The 20,366-nt window shown below is 38.5% G+C and overlaps 1 protein-coding gene across 2 annotated transcripts in view; it reads right to left on the reverse strand.

Annotated features, from left to right (window-relative positions):
- Positions 1-19,522, reverse strand: part of si:dkey-19b23.8 — a 69,579-nt gene extending 50,057 nt beyond the window's left edge. For both annotated transcript variants that reach the window (XM_039747015.1, XM_039747018.1), the window contains exon 1: positions 19,470-19,522. The gene's annotated coding sequence lies outside the window, so the exon portion shown is untranslated. The remainder of the gene's footprint in view (positions 1-19,469) is intronic.
- Between the last annotated feature and the right edge of the window lie 844 nt (positions 19,523-20,366).

Raw genomic sequence — 20,366 nt, forward strand, 5'->3', positions numbered from 1 at the left:
GTAAGACAAATGACACGATTAGAGGGCTGAAATGGACAAGGCCATGATGGGCAGTTTAGCCAGGACATTGGGATGTTTTATGACCACATAGAGTCAGAACCTCCATTTTATGTCACATTCAAAGGACTGCACAATTTTTACAGCACAGTGTTCCCATCACAGCCCAGGAGCATTGAGATTGACACACAAACCACAATGTAAGCGCCCCCTGATTGCCTTAGTATCACCTCTTCCAGCAGTAACTCTTGCTTTTCCTAGATAGTCTTACCATCCAAGTACTGGTCAGGTCCAAACATGCTTAACTTCAAGTGGATTAGCTGTTCTGAGGTGCAGGTGAGATGGGTGCTAGGTTTGGACATGGCACCAGTCCATTACATGGTCCTTTTACTTACTCACACACACACACACACTTACACACACACAAACAACACACACAATGGGTCAGCTGGAAAATGCCAATCAACCTAAGGAGGAAAATCCATACAGTCCTAAGGAGAACATGCAAACTGCACATGGACAATGACCATGCATGACTGTGAAGTGGCAGTAATATCCACTGTGCCATCCTCCTTTACAACATATTTCTTTTAAATAGTATGCATTATCATAAGCTGTTAAGGTTCCAAGTTTTACTATGTATCAGACACAAAGAAAATAATTAAATAACGGTTACTATAAGTTATCATAGTACACATATTTGTTGAATTAAGAAAACCAGAATATCTGGAGAAAAGCTCCTTAGACACTGAGAAATACGTAGATTTTACCCAGACAGTGAGCTGGCCAGCAATGGAACCCAAATCATACCCCCATATTATTATTAATGATCACTGACACACATTAATATATGCTAGGACTGGCAGAGTGGTATAGCGATTGAGGCTTTGGGCTTCATCCCTAAAGCTATGCTACTTAGATACTGTGTGACCATGAGCAAGTCACTTTACCTTCCTGAGCTTTAATTGGAAAAACACAAGACATATAACCAACTGTATCTCAAATGTTGTAAGCTGCTTTGGATAAAAATGTCAACCAAACACTGTAAGTAAACAGAATGCCCAGAAGGGGCTGGGTGGCATTTCAGTGTTAGACCCCTAGAGGTTTATTGTCTCCAGCATCCACACCCACCATTTGACCAGAGCATTTGTTTATTAAAGGTTATTCTTATTTTCTCATTTTGATTGCATTAGTTAACCAATTTGAAAGTTATATCATTTAACATTTTTTGAATTTTGTCAGTTATTACACTTTGGTTTATTAAAGTTTTTTGTAACTCTGAGTCATATTAAAAAAAAACCAGTGATAACAGAATGCAATTACATGTGTTAGTAGACCACATTAAAGGTGTGTGTTTTTAACAGCACTTTATAATGTCATGTAGTTCAAAATGTAGCCTAAATAGACTTGTGGCAGCTCAAAAGCTTCCACAGAAAACAGAGTTCAATTCAAGTGATGGAAATCGACTGCTGTCATGTTGGTTGTGGAGAGTCTATGTTTAATTGCAGTTCAAAATTTTTAAACATTACATTTTAGAGATAAACCCAAAGAGTTAAAAACTGTTTCAAGTCTAAATGTCAAATTGTTGGCCAGTTTAGACCATGAGGACGAGAAGGTCTGAAACTTTACTAACAGATTATTGAGCCAGACAAATACCAAATTATTGAAAATGTGCAGATAACGCAGACCTGAGACTGTTATAGCATAATACAGGGTGGCGCACGAAAAACCAAACAGTCTCGGACCGGCTGGCTCGAGCTATTATAAAGGCGTTGTGACAACGAGGCTCTGCGATCGCGACGCGGTCAGCAGCCCCAACTGTGCATTAGTAAGGAAGCTGTGAGCCAGTGGGTACAGACGTGCATCAAAGAGATCCGGAAAATGTATTCTCTGCAACAAAGGATTGGAATAGTGGAGGCTAATGTGGCTACTGGTTCTTTCAAGGAAATGAGGGACATTTTTGCACAGAAGTTTCCTGCCATAAACCTACCAGCAAACAGCAGTATTCACAAGTTGGTGAACAAGTGGCGTAAGACTGGGTCAGTTGCAATCTGCAAAAAGAATTGGGCCCCATCCATTCGTACACCTGTGGTCGTAGCAGATATTCAGGAACGGATGGCCAGAAGCCCTAGGAAATTGACATATAAATTGGACAACAAGTGAATGTTTTGTTCAGGTCTTGTCAATGTGTGGTGCACTTAGTACAAATGAAGCCGTACAGAATAACTTGTGTCCAAGAACTGAAGGACGACGACAAGGAAAAACATGTATTTTATTGCATGTGGCTCCTTCACACAATTGCATTTGGACTTTTGTATTGCATATCTTTTGTTTCGTGTACGGGCTAAGAAACGTACATCAATGCTGGAGTTGGAAATGGTTTGGTTTTTCGTGCACCACCCAATATAAATACTGAGCACTTATTTGTTCACTACATGTTAATAGGATGACACTTAAATAATTGCTTTCCTCTTACATTATTTTCTACCTAACTGATTATTCATTTAATGTTTTTACTTTTACGGTTAACTCACCTTAAGCAGCTGGAGTACAAGAAGCTTGCACACACTCACCTGTCCCAGCCTTTCACTAACTTGCATTTGAGATCCAATTTGCTGGGAGTGTCTGTCAAATGTGTAAAAGGATGAAATATACAAAATGTACAAGATGAAGTAACCTCTCGGATGGTAAATTTGATACTGTATACTAATCCAAAATTCATGAATTTGGATATTTGTCAATGCTTTTCAGTGGAAGACTTTGTAATTTCAAAAATGTATACATCACACTCTATTTGATATAACTCTGCAAAAATGCCACTTTCCTAACAAATTTCCATGGTGAATAATTTTGCCAAAATTGGTTCGCTGGGAGGTGAGCTGTTCAATGTGGAAAGACAGTTAGAGAGACGGACATGATGGACATGGCTGTAACAGTTGGTGCTTTTCACATTATATGCAAATGCACTTAGAAAACCTTTTGTAATGAATTGTTCACGTTCTTTTTTCTTTAAGTCTCTTAATTTCTCCATTATTACTGTAAAGCTGCTTTCATTATATCTATAATTGCTGCTGCTGTAGCTCTCTGGAGCAGTGAGGTTCTCCACTATGCCGCTATACATTTCAAACACTTGCTTTGGACAGTTTGTCTTGCACAGCACAGCTGAATGAAGCTGATAGACGTCTTTGGTGGAATTTTGTGCTCTGATAAGATGGTTAGAAGGTAAAGGTTTTAGGGGGTCATGCACTGTGCATAAACAGTCACTTTGACACTGTGTTTTCTACCTTCTTCCATAAATTATATTTTGGTTAAAGTATATGAGCTATTCCCTTCAGAGTTAACGTTTAATTTTTTATATTGTATGCCTTAAGATATTAATGCCTACTTAATATTTTATTGTGTGTCTTACTTGACTCTAGCTATGCAGAACATACTTGCCAGTTACAGCATGCTTTTCAAGAAGATAACTCTACTAGAAAATTGTGGGACTTACAAGGTAGAGAAGCCATCTATTGCATTATGCCACGGTCTACCCTGTACTATAATACTGAAGGCCAACAGTTATGTAATGCCATGTATGTTTTTTAAAATAATTTGTAAAAACAAGCTGCTCAGGGAGGCACCTCACCCATTTTAGTTTGCTGAGATGGGTGGAATGTTTGCTTCTAGGAAAGGCGAGTCTGCAATTCATGCTTCATGAAAGTCAATCAGACTGTGTATGGCTAACTTGTTTGAGTCTGCACATGGCACTCACCTGCAGCTGTTTACATTCCAAATCTATTTAAAAAACTTGTTTTTGCATCTTAACTATGCAATTTTTACAGCTATATTTAAATAAAAATCAAGGTTTCATGTATTCTCAAACAACATGCCCTCCTTTCAAGTTTGCATAGGGCTTTCCCTTTTCTACATGTTAATTTCCTGAATCATTGACCTAGGCCATTCACATAGGTGAATTATATTATGAATTAGACATAATATTTGGTGAACTCTCTCTATTATAAAAAAAAAAATCTTGGAAGGTTTGGAAGGAGACGATACGTGATCTTCTCGGGAGACAATTTGATGTCCCACAAGAGACACTTTAACGTCACGTGAGACAAAAGGACAGCTGCTGTACAGGCGTTTAAATGATTGACGCGCAACACGACAAGCAGAACACGCAGCAAAGCAGCAGCAGGCTGATCAGACTGCATCTCTTCAGTGTGCGGTCAGCCCCCGTCCCCCCCCCAACCCTTGACAACGCGAGCGGCAGAGACGCAAAGTGGCTGTAGTGTAGCGCGCCCAAGGTGGGGATGGGAAGGGTTTGCGGGAGAAGCGAGCAGGGGGCAAATAATCAAATAACAAATATTCAAATAACAAGATGATATCTTCATTTCAAAAGGTATAAGTGCACAAAGACGGCAGGATGAGCAAGCAGGTACTTGTAAATTGTTAATTCAGCTGTGTTAAAACTGCTGAAATTATTGGGATCGCTGCACCCTGCAATGACACAAGCACACATAGCAGAACGGTCACCGATAAAGTTATGGTATGGGCTAAAAGAATCATGGGATCTATCTTTGCATTTTACTGGAGAACTTGTCACAGTGCTCTACAAAAGGGCGCAATACAAAAACAAACTGAACTGAGTTTGAACCGACTATGACTAGGAGAGCTTTATAGATAGATAGATAGATAGATAGACAGATACTTTATTAATCCCAAGGGGAAATTCACATAATCCAGCAGCAGTATACTGATACAAAGAAACAATATTAAATTAAATAGTAATAAAAATGAAAAGAATTAAAATAAAATTAATGTTCGCATTTACTCCCCCGGGTGGAATTGAAGAGTTGCATAGTGTGGGGGAGGAACGATCTTCTCAGTCTGTCAGTGGAACAGGACAGTGACCAGACTTAGCTGTAATAAAGCCTTTACCATAAAACATGAAGACAGGACTCTTGACCAGCGAATGAGAGGAACAGGCAGATCTTCAGTTCAAAAGCTCAGTCCCATGCATATTGTATTTCCTGTTTATGCCAGGCACATTTTTTTTTATGGAAGCATTTTTTAACAGCATTTTATCAAAATAATGTATGAGTTTTGCATAATGCGTGCATATGACTGGATAACAGGTATGTGGATTATGCAACATGAGTAACGAAAGGTTTTTTTTTCATGGACGTTTTTGAGATTGTTTGCTATGGTCCAGCGTTGGCCACCATAGCGCACCATTCTATCACAATTTTTTTTTATCTCTGTTCTCCATGAAAATACAAGATTACATTTTTTTGTCATTACTACAAAACATATGAGGTAAGTAACATTAAAAAAACACATTCGGGTGAGTTTTACCTTTTGTAAAACTTTTGAATAGTTTACTTTTGCAAGAGAGGAGAGAGAGAGGTTAGGAGCACAAGCTGATACAGCGCATTGTCACACCCACCACATGACGAACCAGATTGGGACCCGAGTGTAGCCATGCAACAGGTGACACCTCAGCACAACACAAGTTCAGATGGAATGGAACCAGTGTGAGGTTTTTTTATGGTGGCCGGAGTGCCAGTTCTGCCACCATCCCCCAGGTTTTTCCTTGCAGGTTGGAGGGCCTACAGCAGGGCTGGATGCAGATTAACATCATACCCAGGACAGAGCAATTGTAGGTTAAGGGCCTTGCTGGTGTTTACAGGATTCGAACTGGCAACCTTCTGATTATCAGTGCAAATCCCTAGCCTCGGAGCCACCACTCTGCCTTGGAGACATTTTACTAAATTGACACATTAGTAAGCTGCTGGAACTTTCTATGCATCGAATATTATGTAATATGTCAGTATGGCACAAATCTCTCTATATATAAAATCCAATGTCTGTTTGTCTGTCTGTCTGACCGCTTTTCATGAGAGAACTACTTAATGGGTTTTTTCTATAATTTGCTTGAACATTCAGGTTGACTTTGTGACTTCTCTCATTGTGTTATGTATCATAGTTCGCTTGTGGTACCAATTTATTTGCATGAATCTGAGAGACACGCAGCAGTCCGAGAAGAGGAGGGCAGAGCCCTCCTCACTCACATGCCAGCCTCGGAACATATCTTACATCCGCTTTGCTAGTGAATAAGAGAACTACTTAATGGATTTAGATTGAGTTTTTTTCTAGAATTAGCTTGAACATTCCAGTTGATTTTGTGACTTCTCTCATCGCGCTAAGAATCATAGTTTGCTTGCAGGAGCGATATATTTGCGATAATTTGAGACAGAGGTTGCGGGTTAAGGAGAGGCAGAAGCATGATGTCAGGAGTGGGGAGTCAGTCTGCCTCCACTTAACTAGCGATATGTTTTTGTGTATTGATTTTTAAAGTTTGTCCTGTTTCACTACTATGCGGGTGGAGCTGCAGGGAATAACCAGTCTTACATATAAGTGCAAATCTGAAAATAACGATCCATTTGCTTTTCATAAGGAATGGTCTCCTGCCTTAAGCTGGACCTTCACCACACTCAGAAACTACAAGCTGAATTGTCCATCCATCCATTATCTAACCCACTATATCCTAACTATAGGGTCACAGGAGCCAATCCCAGCCAACACAGGGCGCAAGGCAAGAAACAACCGTCCGGTAGGGTGCTTACACACACACTGTACACCAAGCACAATTTAGAATTGCCAATCCACCTAACCTGTATGTCTTTGGACTGTTGGAGTAAACCCACACAGACACGGGGAGAACTTGCAAACTCCACGCAGGGAGGTCCCGGGAAGCGAACCCGGGTCTCCTTACTGCGCGGCAGCAGCGCTACCACTGCGCCACCGTGCCACCAAGCTGAATTGTCCCCCAATGATAATCATGCACGTGACTAGTAGAGCACATTTTCTGAATTTATACAGTGCTGGACAAAGTTACAAAAAGTGAATTTATATCCCACTAGCCTGGGGCAAAAAGCTCAATCCAACACAAAACACCCTCACTCATGCATTTATTCATCTATTTTAAATACTTCAGTACTTTTTCCACACTCAATTATTCCAGTACAGGGTTAAGGAAGGCCATGTCCTGGCAGCACTGGAAGCAAGAAAGGAACTAGCACTGGACAGGGAATCATTCTATTGCAGAGTATGCTATGCACTTCACACCACATGGTGAATTTTGAGATGATCTTTCTTGCATGTTTGTGGCCTGTGGAAGAAGTTCGAGTAGCCAAACAAAGAATAGGCAGACATAAGGGAAACATGAAAACTACACAAAGACAGTGGAAGGTCCTGGAGCTGTGAACAAACAGCACTAACCAACATGCTACTGAAAATTATTTCTTATAATTCTACATCCTATTATATTGTTTTCTGTGCAGTACCTACACTATTATTATTGTTTTCTCAAACCTCATAATCGCTTGCAAACTTTCTGTCACCATTCCATTTGTTATCTTTATTATTATGCACACTTTTACAAATCCTGTTTCTTTAATAGCACTTTATGGTTCTTTACCGGGTTTTGTGGTTCCTCGTTCAACCTTTGCTTGACAAAGAACCATTTCATTCTGGGAAGGGTCCTTTGCATTTGGAGTTGTTTTTTGGGAGCGGGGCTTGCAAAAACTTACTGACATCTTTAATGCATGGTAGGCTATTACCCTGTGTCATTGGACCAATGCTTTTAAAATCCTGACCCATTGTTATTTCACAAATATTTTATCATTCTGTTCATGTTTATGTTTTTCATGTTCTTTCTGAAACCTTCTTGTCGAGGCGTCTTATGAGAACCAAAATTGATTCCTCTGTGGCTTTACTTTGAAGAACCACTCTGGCACCTTTATTTTTAATAGTGGATATTATTATTGCAGTTCTTATTTATTCCTAATAATGTATCTGTATTAGTCTTAAGTTACACTAAGTATTCTTAAAGGGTCCTAGAAAAGCAATACCAAGTGTTAAGTGAAACACCCTGAAAAACTAAATGAAGCAATACTAAATAACGGAACATAAAGAAAGGCATGTCATTCAACCTAAAAATGAATCTCTGTGACTATTTAAATGGTAAATTAAGCATGCAAACTATGTATTATGTTATGTTATAATATGTCATGTTGTGGGGCGCAATGATAGCCTTGGAGACCAGAGTTGGTGTGCCGTCTCATCCCTGTGTGGTGTTTGCATGTTTTCCCTGTGTGTTTCCTCTGGTGCTCCATCTTTCTTCCAACAGCTCAAACACATGCAGGTTAGGTGGACTGGTGATGCTAAATTGGCCCCTACTGTGTGAGTGTGATGTGCATGTTCAGGGCCGGATTAAGGTGGGTGCTATTGATGCTGCAGCATTAGGCCCATTCCTGAAATAGGCCCAAATGAAAACAGACGAGAATTTTCCAGAAACTGAACTATTTTCCTTTGCTATATTAACCTCAAAATAATTCTTAGAATGAAATTTGGAGTCCAACTTTCGGACGCCTAGACACAGCTTTACTTATTATACAGTTACTATTGTTCTTTGCGCTGTGGCGTAACAAACGTTGTGTTTATTGTTAACCGAAGATTTCAAGTTAATGCTATCAATTTTACGTTAAACAGTTTATTTAGTAATTTAGCTGCGTTTTTTGCAATATCTTGGGGATTCTTATTACTTTATTATTGTTCGGTACGTGCCACGTAGTAAATTTTTCACTTTGAAAGTTAGTTGTACAGTAAAAATCGATGGCTATTTAAATGTTTATCTGTAAAGGTAAAACTAAAAGCCGGCCCATGGGCCCGGCATGGATGTTTAGAATTTTTAAAATCCTCGACAGGATTCTGGTCTATTATGAAATTTAAATCGTGGACAAATTTTTACCCTCAAGAGCCTGAACTGAGTCACTTTGACCCAATGTCTCTGCATATTTATTTTTTCTTACTCAGTTTCGTAATAGAATTGTGAAATTTTGTGTATTTCATTGTTAGGTTTTCTGCATTAAGTGCACTTTTCAGACAATTGCTATTGAATGTTGACGTTACATAGTTTGATGTTAATCTTGAGTTGTTCCGATACTACGTCGTTATTATTATTCATGTTCAATAAAGGCTGGCTGGTTATGTCTCAAGCAATTAAGGCTCCTTGGTCGGTCTGAGTGCGTACTGTATGTACGATGAGTGTTGAATACACATGCACCAATGCAGAGAAAAAAATAGGCCTTTTTAGCGCTGCAGTATCAGGCCCAATTTCATCTTAATCCGACCCTGTGTGTGATCACAATGGGCTGCATGTCCAGGAATTGTTCCTGCGTTGCTCCCTATGTTTGCTAGATAAGCTCCAGCTTCTCCACAACTCTACTCAGGATAAAGCAGATCTAACAATGGATGTTATATATTCATTTTATGTAGTGCCTTTCACAGCAAATAGCATCCTCCACCCCAGATGGACCTCGATTAAAAATTATGATAACCATGCAATTTACTGGTACTTCACATTTTTTAAGTGCACTGCATTGATTGACATATTTTAAAGGGCCCCTTTAAGATTTTGGATGTATTAAGGACATGGCCTTATGATCACAAGGAATGAGGCTTTAAACTGACTAATAATAGAGTTAAAGACATTGCATTTCTTCCAAGATGTTAACATCTTTTTGTTAAACATTTGAAAAGTGCTCAGTCTTAGGAAATCTGTTTTCATAATGCCTTTGTAATTGGTATGTGCTGCACCCACCCTAAGGCAATAAAGCAGAACTCTTCTGCTACCTATCACACTTGAAGCCTCATTGTTTACACCTTATCCACTTAGCCAAAATATTGAAAATGGAATGTTAGTGATGCCACCACAACTATGTAAAGATTGAGGAACATGAGTAAAAAATAAAGGCTGTAGTAAAGCTCATGTGGTAAGGAACATCAGCACTACTCATCTAACAGAGTTGGGGTGGGGGGTCTCCACTTGTGTGACCTTTGAAGTTTTCAAGATGTAAAAAACGGGTGTTCATTCATTTTCAGGTCTCTGCTGCGATAAAAACAAAGCAATTACTGCGACTGCATAAGGTTTCTGACTCAAATGCCTTGGAATTTGACAGTCCTTGCTGCCTGTCATCATTACAGCACCAATGCTTTTCATGCAGTACCTAAGAACAAACGGGAGGAGACCATTCAGTCTGTCAAGCTTGTTTGTTTAGCTAATAGCTAAGATGTCCTAATATCTCACCCAGGTCCTTATTAAATTTTGTCAGGGTTTCTGCTTCAACTCCATGACTCAGTTGTTTGTTCCAGAGTCTCACAACTCTTTACATAAAGAAGTGCTCCCTGTGTTCAGACTTAAATGCGCTTCTGTTTAATTTCCACTGATGTCCTCGAGTACATGATTCACCCTTAAGCTGAAAGAATTTTGCTGGATCCACTTTATCAAGACCTTTAAGGATTTTGAAGACATGACTTGAAGCAGCCACCTCTGCTGGAAGCTAAACAGATTTAATCCTCTGAGTCTGTCAGAGTAGGACATGTCCTTAAGTCCTGGGATGTTCCTGGTTGCCTATCTCTGCCCAGCTTCAAGTGCTGTTATGTCTTTCTCTTACAGTGGTGACCAGAACTGCACACAATACTCCAGATGTTGTCTCACTAGAGCATTATATAGTTTGAGCATAACATCCCTTATTTGTATGATATAACCTAACATTTTATTTGCCTTTTTAATCACTTCTGTACATTGCTTAGTCAATGAAAATATTGTGTCAACATAAACCCCTAAATCCTTTTCAGAGGGTGGTTCCTATGGTTCAGTGTCTCCCATCTTGCATTTATAATCGATGTCCCTTTTGCCAAATTGTAGCACTTTGCACTCTTCTTCATTAAACTTCATTTTCCAGGTGTTTGCCCAGTTATGAAGCTTGTCCAGGTCTTTTTGAATTCTTTTTGCTGCCTCCTCATTGTCTGCAATCCCTCCAATTTTAGCATCTTCTGCAGTATTGACAAGTTTACTAACTGTACCAGAATCCATGTCATTAATATTAATCAGAAAAAGTCTGATCCAAGGACAGACCCCTGAGGGACTCCACTGATGATGGAGCATTCTCATCTTATCCTGTACTCTTGGTCTCCTGCTGGTTATCCAACTAGAGTATGTTCACAACTAAACCTCTGGGCTGTAGAAAGCAGTACTTAGCATCCAACACCTTTGTTGGGCTGACCGTAAATCAGTCAATCTGCACTGTACTATTTGTTGTTTTCTTTTTCAATTTTGCTAATCATGGTTGCATAGTTAATGAAGTTGTTTGAAACCAAAGATCTCAAAGGGAAGACCATGACGTATGTCTAAACTGCACCAAATTTGGAACAGATGCAGTTTTTTCACTTAGGGCTTAAAAAAATAGCTAACCCCTTCAGCAGAGTCGCCATTTCACAAAGATTTGTTCATTTTGTGGATGAGCCAACGGTGTTGACCAGCAGGCGAAAACCACTGTAATTATTCACTGTAATTATTCATTTCTGTGCAACCCAAATAATAGCATATGGCCAGACTGCTTATGGGCACATGAATGATTCCTATATACATTTTTATACCCAGCTTTTTTCCATTAGTATTTGTATTTTATTATGTTAATTTTATTCAAAGCCTCCTCCCACATAAAATTTATTCATGTTTGTATTGTAAAGCACCTTGTGATTGATTGAATTCTCTGCTGAAATACAAAATAAATATTGATATTTGGTTACTCATGAATGTAGACTTTGCATGAGGCTTTAATGCCTAGAGGATATAGGTGTCATGTACTTTGGAAATAATCCTGGAGGACATTTATCATGCAGAGTAGCACAGAGTTTAGTTTTGCAGCTGTCTGCTCTGGTCATATGTGGAGTTTACATGTCTTCCTATGTCTTGTGTGTTTTTTCTTCTTCTTTTATATCCCAAAAACATACAGTTTAGCTAAATTAGCTCAGAGAACAAATACTTTTTCCTGTGTTGGAACTGAACTCAATGCAACTGGAGCCCACCTTGAAAATGTAAACTGGACAAGCAGGTTTAAAGATGAACCGGTTGTGGATGGATGGAGTTAATATGAAAGAAGAGACGTAGTTGCAAACATCCTTTAAAGTTTAGCATTACTCAAACTGTGTTAGTGTTAGTTGATTGTTGGTTTGGTATTTGTAGTGTGGAGTACATGAGTGGACCTTACATGGTCATATCTTCCCTTATTTGTAGCATTATAAAGAAGAAAAGCACCCTCTGATGGACTGACACCCAGTGCTCACTGAGATTTTCCCTGTGACCCTGCTTGGGATAATTGGGTTTGGAAAATGGACAGATGGATAAAGAAAAAAAATGTAAAACACGTGTAATGCTTCACTCAAAGAAAAAAAACAGATTCTTAGGTAATCTTGTTACTATACAGCTAATATAAATTCACTCAGAATTAGCATGCTTTAAGAACTCGGGAATCCTTTTCTAGTAGAACTGAATAATTTTTCTTTTCAGATGTCACATTTACAAGTATAATTTAGAAACAACTTAAATGGATTTCTTTCATTTATATCGTAAATATTTTAAAGCATGTTACTATTACCCAAATACGTCGTTTTGACTCAAAGCTGACATGTTTTAAACTTAAAAAAAATGTTGAGAAATTGTAAGATTACACAGTGACTTTATGCAGATTCAAATGAATATGAGCAAGTTTGTATGTTCTGTGTTTCTATTTCTAGCACATTTAAGATCATTTTGTTGGATGTCGTAAATAAATCAGTTCATTTATGTTGAAACAAAGAAAACAAATGATATTTAATCATTATTCACATTACAGCATCAGATGTCACCAAGGGGGCAGGTTACCCCAATCGGGTGATTTTTTAAAACATTTTGTGATTTGTTTGGGGTGTTTTCCAGAATGTTTGTGCAATTTTTGGGTTATTTTTCATGGGAAAAATGCCTGATTTGCATAAGGGGGCCTCTTTTTTTCTTGATAAAGGTATTGCAAAGTATTTTGGGGATCTCCACTTGTTTGCACAACGTCAAACGAAAGGCAAGACTTTGTACATAAAAGTATTTTTAATTGCCAAATGTGTATAGTTACGAAAATGGTTTTAGGCTTGTGTGTCCACAGTAATCTGGAAAATCTATTACATATGGAGGAATATTTGAGAGAAAATCCAGCTCAATAAAAGGACAAGTGTCTAAGTGTCTGTACACCTGTCTGTGTGTCCGGTTGCACATCACAGACATTTGTAGTAATATAATGCATTGCTATGTGATGCACTTACTTTTATTACAACAATATAAATGGGTGTGATGCGGCATCTGTTGGAATGACAAAGGCAACACATTGTATTATTACATGCATTACAAAATACATTGCAACAGACGGTGCACAGCAAATATTAACACTTAGGTTTACATTGATTACTTGGATTTGAAGTAGAACAGCTAGAAAATAAATGAATATATAAATAGTCCAACAAAAAATGTTCTGTGAAATGTGACAATAACTAAATAACAAAATAAAATGGGCATATGAATAGTTAAACATGTCAGAAAATATATTTTTGTTTCTGATTTCTTTGCTTTTATTCAATTATTTCTTAATTTTTTTGTTTTAGTGGCACTGCATGTAGCATGAAATAACTTCTAAAATAGAAACTGGCACCTGGGCGACTGAGCTCCTAAAGAGAAATTTGATCATACTTTTAACCATCCAGCCCATGGACACCCAGTCATTTAAACAACAAGCAGTAGTGCATTAAGTGTGAGTATTGGTGAGAAGGCCCTTTGCCATCAAGGGCTCCTGAGCGTGCAACCACAATGCCTGATGGTAGATCTGCCCAGTCTTAGCTTGTCAAGGTTGAGAGGATGGGCAAAATCATCCTCAGAGTGGACATATGTGCTTTATTTGACTTGGGAATACTGCGGCTAATGTGCACGTTCGAACTTGTGAGTGAGCATGTCATGAATGCAATAAAAAATTGCCCAAACCTACTGTGTGAAGCTACTACTTTAATTCAAGAAAGTACAAATCCATCATTTAAAGTTTGCACCTGAAGTTTCTGCTCTAAATGTGGCACTTGTTGGCTAAAGGACGTCCACTCTACTGACCATCCACCAATCAAAACACATTATTCACTAGAACCCACCCTCTCAGCTTTGATAAGTAAAAGTGACAGTTTCCATTTCAAGGCTTATTTCATATTGTGTCCCTTATGGCTGAAATGAAGAAATAACGAATACATTAAGAAATGATCAACAAAAAGAATATTTCATTACACATATAATTATTTATACTCACATTTAATGGTGTTAATTATTTGTTACATTTCACATATTATATTTATTTGTTTATTTGTTTAGTTATTTATTTTCCATCCATCCATTATGCAACCCGCTATATCCTAACTACAAGGTCATGGGGGTCTGCTGGAGCCAATCCCAGCCAATACAGGGCGCAAGGCAGGAAACAAACCCCAGGCGGGGCACCAGCCCACCACAGGGCACACACACACTCACACTCACACACCAGGGACAATTTAGAATCGCTAATGCACCAAACCTGCATGTCTTTGGACTGTGGGAGGAAACCGGAGTACCCGGAGGAAACCCACGCAGACACGGGGAGAACATGCAAACTCCATGCAGGGAGTGAACCCGGGTCTCCTAACTGCATGGCAGCAGCGCTACCACTGCGCCACCATGCCGCCCCATTATTTATTTTATTTTTCCAAAATATATCACAAGAGCATGCATGCATGGTTCATGTGAAGATGGCATGCTAATTTAATAATGATACCATCTGCTGTTATTGGTTATGTAGCTGTCCTGCTTCTTCAAGTTGGCTTTCGTGGGCTGGAAAGTATTACCACATGGGTGGAGGAAAGCTCAGAAAAATTAAAATGAAAGACATTTGCATATAATAAAGACTTGATTGGGTGTGTCTTTTTAACCTTATAATTGGTGATTGCACACATGAACTCGTATATTAGCTCATGGCATTTGTTTTAGAGTAATTTAATTCAGTTAAATGGAAATAGAGAACACAATTGCATAGGTTGATCTAACAATACTACATACTAATTATATATTTTATTTATTTGGCAGCTTTTCCATGCTCAGAGAGCTTCAAAAAGATTTGAATTAGAATAAAAGACAATAAACCAGAATATATATATATATATATACATATATATATATATGTATGTGCATATATATACTATACTGTGTGTGTATATATATATATATATATATATCAATCAATCAATCAACATTTATTTATATAGCACATATTCATACAAAAAAATGTAGCTCAAAGTGCTTTACAAAATGAATAGAAAAATAGAAGACACAATAAAAATAAACATAAGTCAACATTAATTAACATAGAATAAGAGTAAGGTCCGATGGCCAGGGTGGACAGAAAAAACAAAAAAAAACTCCAAAGGCTGGAGAAAAAAATAAAATCTGTAGGGGTTCCGGACCAAGAGACCGCCCAGTCCCCTCTGGGCAATCTACCTAACATAAGTCAAACAGTCCTCTTTGTATTTAGGGTTTTCATGGAAGGACCTGATGATGATGGTCACGTAGACTTCTGGCTTTCAGTCCATCAATGTTGGAGCATCATGATGCTTTGAGTAGGTGGTGGTGGCGCAGGCCATATATATATGTGTGTGTGTGTGTGTGTGTGTGTGCAAAATACTACAAGAAAACCCTGAACAAATAACATAATTTGCGATTTAAGTGCAAATCATCTTCAGCACCTGGACAAGAAACTTGAGAATATAAGGGTACGTTATAGAAATGCATATTTGAACAAACGAGTTTTAAATAGTTTTTAAAAACAATTCATTGAGTCACCTGATCTCATTAATTTAGGGAAGTTGTTCCAAATTCTGGGCGCTATACAGTAATATAATTTTGTATTCAGTCCTACAAGACACGGGAGCCAGTGGAGATGGAGCAGTATGGCTGCTATGTGCTCGCTGTTGTAGGTCTGTGTCAGGACACTTGTAGCAGAGTTTTGAACTACCTGGAGCTCTAATAACAGAATAAACAACGGCTTAATTTCTCAAAAGACGCGTTTTAATAACAAGAGATAAGAATGTTATTTCTATTACAAAACAAATGTGTAGATCTATTTATTTCAATTTAATAGAAACTATTTTTTCAGTGTTGTCTGCAATTGCTTGAATTCCTAGCCTCCTCTCTGTCTCCCTCCTGCTTGACCTCCGATTCAAGTAAACTTTCAACGGATGTTGCACAAGGACTATATAATCACTGAACTGCGATCTCCAACAAAATGCATCACCACTTTCACTTCCGCTGTCTATTTTTTAGAAAGACGGGCTGAAAACGTTATATCCAGCCCCGATCTTCTGAGACACCCCCACCTGATCTTCTGAGACACACCCAACTGCCTCCCTTACCTGCCGTTATGCGTGGTCTACTTCAAGTGGGACCCTACAATCGGTGAGGTCGAGAAACGCCAAAGAAGATCCCAAATAAATTGTCAAAAGGCTTTAACAGAAGATGGCCATGTCCCTAATAAGTACTAAAGCTAACGACGTCCCCGCATGTGCATTGCATTTTTTTAAATATTCTTTTTTAATGTTCCATTATTCGCGTCCAGTTTTCATTTGTGTTAAATGTATATGCTGTTGTACACTTTTAAACCCGGTTGAACGCTTTGTGAATGTTAAATGTATCAATATGACGTTGTATTACATGAAAGACTGCATGACCGTTCAGTGACGCTCCTGACTATCGGTTTACCATTATCTGCGTGGCTGTTTTTGATCGGGAACCCCCGATTATAAATGAGGTTAGTTGTCGACTTTAAAAGTTATCATCAAGTGTGTCTTGGTGCGCATGTGCGTGAGAGCGCTCAGTCCAGAACTCTTCCTTACTTTAACCCCCCCATGCACTACTGCTGGAATATTCGATGTTTTTAAAAAGAATGAACGAATGCAGGACCGTTGCTTGACAGGATACAAGAGTAACGTTTAGGCTATCGATTCCTCCTAACGCATTGAAAATATACTTCACGTCGGGTTTGGGTAGAACGAGGTCTTTTCATAATTTATTTGGCGGTATTGTTTGGGTCTGATCCCCAAGACAATTGCATTCCTTACATACCCATAGTTGTGACATTGGTTGGGTGATTGCGATCTGAAATCATCGTATTCTTTTTAACAATTTACTTCTGTAATCACAATAGACGGACATGCCGATCTTTTCCCAAAAAAATGGAATTAGCTTCAAGTCATGAAACAATCGAAAGTTTTTTTTTCTCTCTTCCTGACCACCAAGTTTTTTTTTTTAATCTTAAATTCTTTAACTCGGAAATGTTTGCCCACTTAATAACATTGAAAATGCAAGAAAAGGTCACATTTTAGTTTATTGCAATTTTATATAAATGTTCTAATCCTTTTCCTTTTAATGGCAATTTATCGTACACTATGATGGACTACACTCTTAAAACTCCAGATTGTTCAAAGGTATTTTATGTTTCATTCTGGGACGGGTTCTTTGCCCGTGAATTTGGTTCTTTGTGCTTTTATAAACTTTCTAGTATGCAGAAGAAAAAAAATCTAGACTATAATTAGCAGGACATACGAGATTAAGAAAACCTATAGCCTGTGTTGCTGTACGTATGCAGGAAGAGTCCTTTGAAAACTAGGACCCAGTGGTATTTCACAAATTTGTTACCATCATTTCTATGGAATCTGTTATGGATTTAAGAAAATACAAAGTTGCTTCTGAAACCTTAATGTGGAGGAGTCTTTTGGGAACCAAAAAATGGTGGCATCGCTCTGAATACGCATGCACTCTGGCACCTTTATTTTTAAGAGTGCTCTTTATTGTCCAGCACTCAGCGCTACCGGGACCGTGAACTAAATTAAACAAGTATGAGAATTTAGATTTTTTTATTTCCATAAATCACAGATCAATCAAAGAATCAGATAGTTCATGCCTTTAAGACATGTTTCATATCAATATCAAGATCGACCCAGTTTGGAAAGCCATGGTGAACAGGGACTCCAGTATGAAGTACTGTTCTGCCATAGCGAAACACTGGCAAGGTTAGCAGAAGATCTGCTTGTTTTGTTTTACGACAGTGTTACAAAGACTCTTCAGATTCTAAGAAAGTTCTGTGCCGTTCCTCGTACGGTAAATATGCCTTTTTATAGTTGTAAGTAAAAAAGTTATGGAGGGCTGAATTCCACGGGGCACATCTTCATAACTGGGTCTTTTCGATTGAAGTGTATGACAGCAAAAAGTATGGTGGCACACCAAATAATATTTAACAGACAAACACAAATATTTTCGCAATGTGATCTTATAGCATAATGGATAATTTACTTTTGTTTACGTCCAAAGCAATTTTTGGCAACAACAACAAAAGAGAAAACCAAAACAGTCACTTTTAACACTAAATATTAACAGAAACAAACTGACCGCTTCGCCTCATCTTGCCTCCTAAAATCCCATCAACTGTTCATTAAGATAACATCTTTAAGCTTCGAATTACATTTTACCGCAATATGAAACCTGCCCCAATGACCACAAAGTAAATAACAAGTATATATTTTTTCTGCATGTTCTAAACCACGTTAAACAGTTGTTCATTTTTGAAACCTCCATGACCGCCTGGCGTCAGTTTCAGAGTTGACATCACTCGGTAGAGACCCGCAGTGCCTTTCTGCTGCCCGACAGAAGGTTAACATGTGCGACTAGAAAAACACAGAACTCCAACTCACTTTTCCAATAAAAATAAAAAGAATCCCGCCGTAAAGCGCGGGCATCTCTTAATCATGGCGCTGCTGACAGTGCGGCCGTTAAGAGGCTTCAAACACCCGACAGATGTTAAGATTAACTATGAAATCAAAGACAGTGCAGAAGTATACGGTTCTCCAGTGCCATAGCGCTCTCAATTCCACTTAATCCAAGCCAGAGTCAACGGTGGGTTGGAATCTATCCCTGCCGTAGTAGGCTCAAGGCAGGCATAGCAAAGCACAAGACGTACGTCTATATCAGGGCTGACTCACACGTATACTGTATATTTTATTTATACTGATGTGCCTGTTTTTGTCGGTGAAACGGGACACCCAGACACAAGAGGAGAACACACTGAACGCCGTTGCTCTGGATCCGTAAAGCCACAGCACTGCCCTCTGCTCTGTGCCGCTTCACTTAAAACCACAAAGAACACAGTATGCCCTGCGACAAACCACGAATACACCTGTGCGGTCGCGCCAACTTACATTATTGTGTAATTCTTTAATCTTCGAAAACATTTCAGATAATTGAGTTAAATATACTATTATATTATTATTATTATATGAGGCATTAAAGTTAATAAACAGACAATCTTCCATCTTTTGGAAAGGTCATAAAAATCAAAGGATAGCGCAAGCGCACACCTGTAATTCTCATCAAAAACACGATAATAAATGGTGAAGATCAAAGTGCAGAGTGCAACAGCGGTGTTGAACTTTATCGAATTGTCGGTTTTAGAAGAAAGAGTACTGTAATGCATTCTAACAGAACACTTAAGAGTACAACTTACCGTTTCCAGCGGTCCTTCTTTCTGATCAGTGACTAGCAGCTGCTTTATTGAACGAGCTATTTAGAATGTGTTTTGGAAGGGGCAGTGAGGGGGCGGTACTCTGATGGGCGGGACAGTCCGGCGAGTGACGTGTGGATCTGCTGAACTCAGTTCACTTGTAATGATAATATGAATGTGGTTGTGTGTCTCTGCACCTTCTGTACGCTTCCGCTCATTCATCTACAAACTTTACTGGGCACAGAATTTCCTTTTCTTAATAGATACATATGTAGCGTATTATTTTAAAACTCACGCGTACACACGTACGAAGCAAAAAGAGCAAAAGTGTTCTGCCACCCAGTAAAACTGTTTTTAAATCTACATATGGGGAAGTGTTTATTTGATCATGAAATAACTACGCATTCATGAAATTAATAGAAATTAATATTTATATAATAAAACGTACCAAAAATGTCTTCTGTTTTCTAAAACCTTCTTGATATCTTCTGACATGGTATAACAGCACAGCTTTGGTTCCCAAACTTCTTTTGAAACACCTCAGTCATTTCACCAGCAGCATACCTGATTCAAATCAAGCAATATGATGTAGTGGTTAAGATTTTGGACTTCAAACCCTGAGGGTGTGGATTCAAATCCCGCTACTGACACTTTGTTGACCATAAGCAAGTCACCTCACTTGCCTGTGCTCCAACTGGAAAAAAAGTAGTGCAGCCGATTGTATCTCAAAGCATTATAAGTTAATACAATAAAATAAATACATGTTCATCACTGACGTAGTGATCAGAGGAACTAGGTGGACCAATTAAACAATATACAGGAATTGGGCAGTAACTGTGAAGAATTCAATGTTTGGTTTGTTGGGATACCATCCATTTTCTAACCCACTGAATCCGAATA

The sequence above is a fragment of the Polypterus senegalus genome, chromosome 3, assembly GCF_016835505.1.
Source record: "Polypterus senegalus isolate Bchr_013 chromosome 3, ASM1683550v1, whole genome shotgun sequence".
Lineage (NCBI taxonomy): Eukaryota > Metazoa > Chordata > Cladistia > Polypteriformes > Polypteridae > Polypterus > Polypterus senegalus.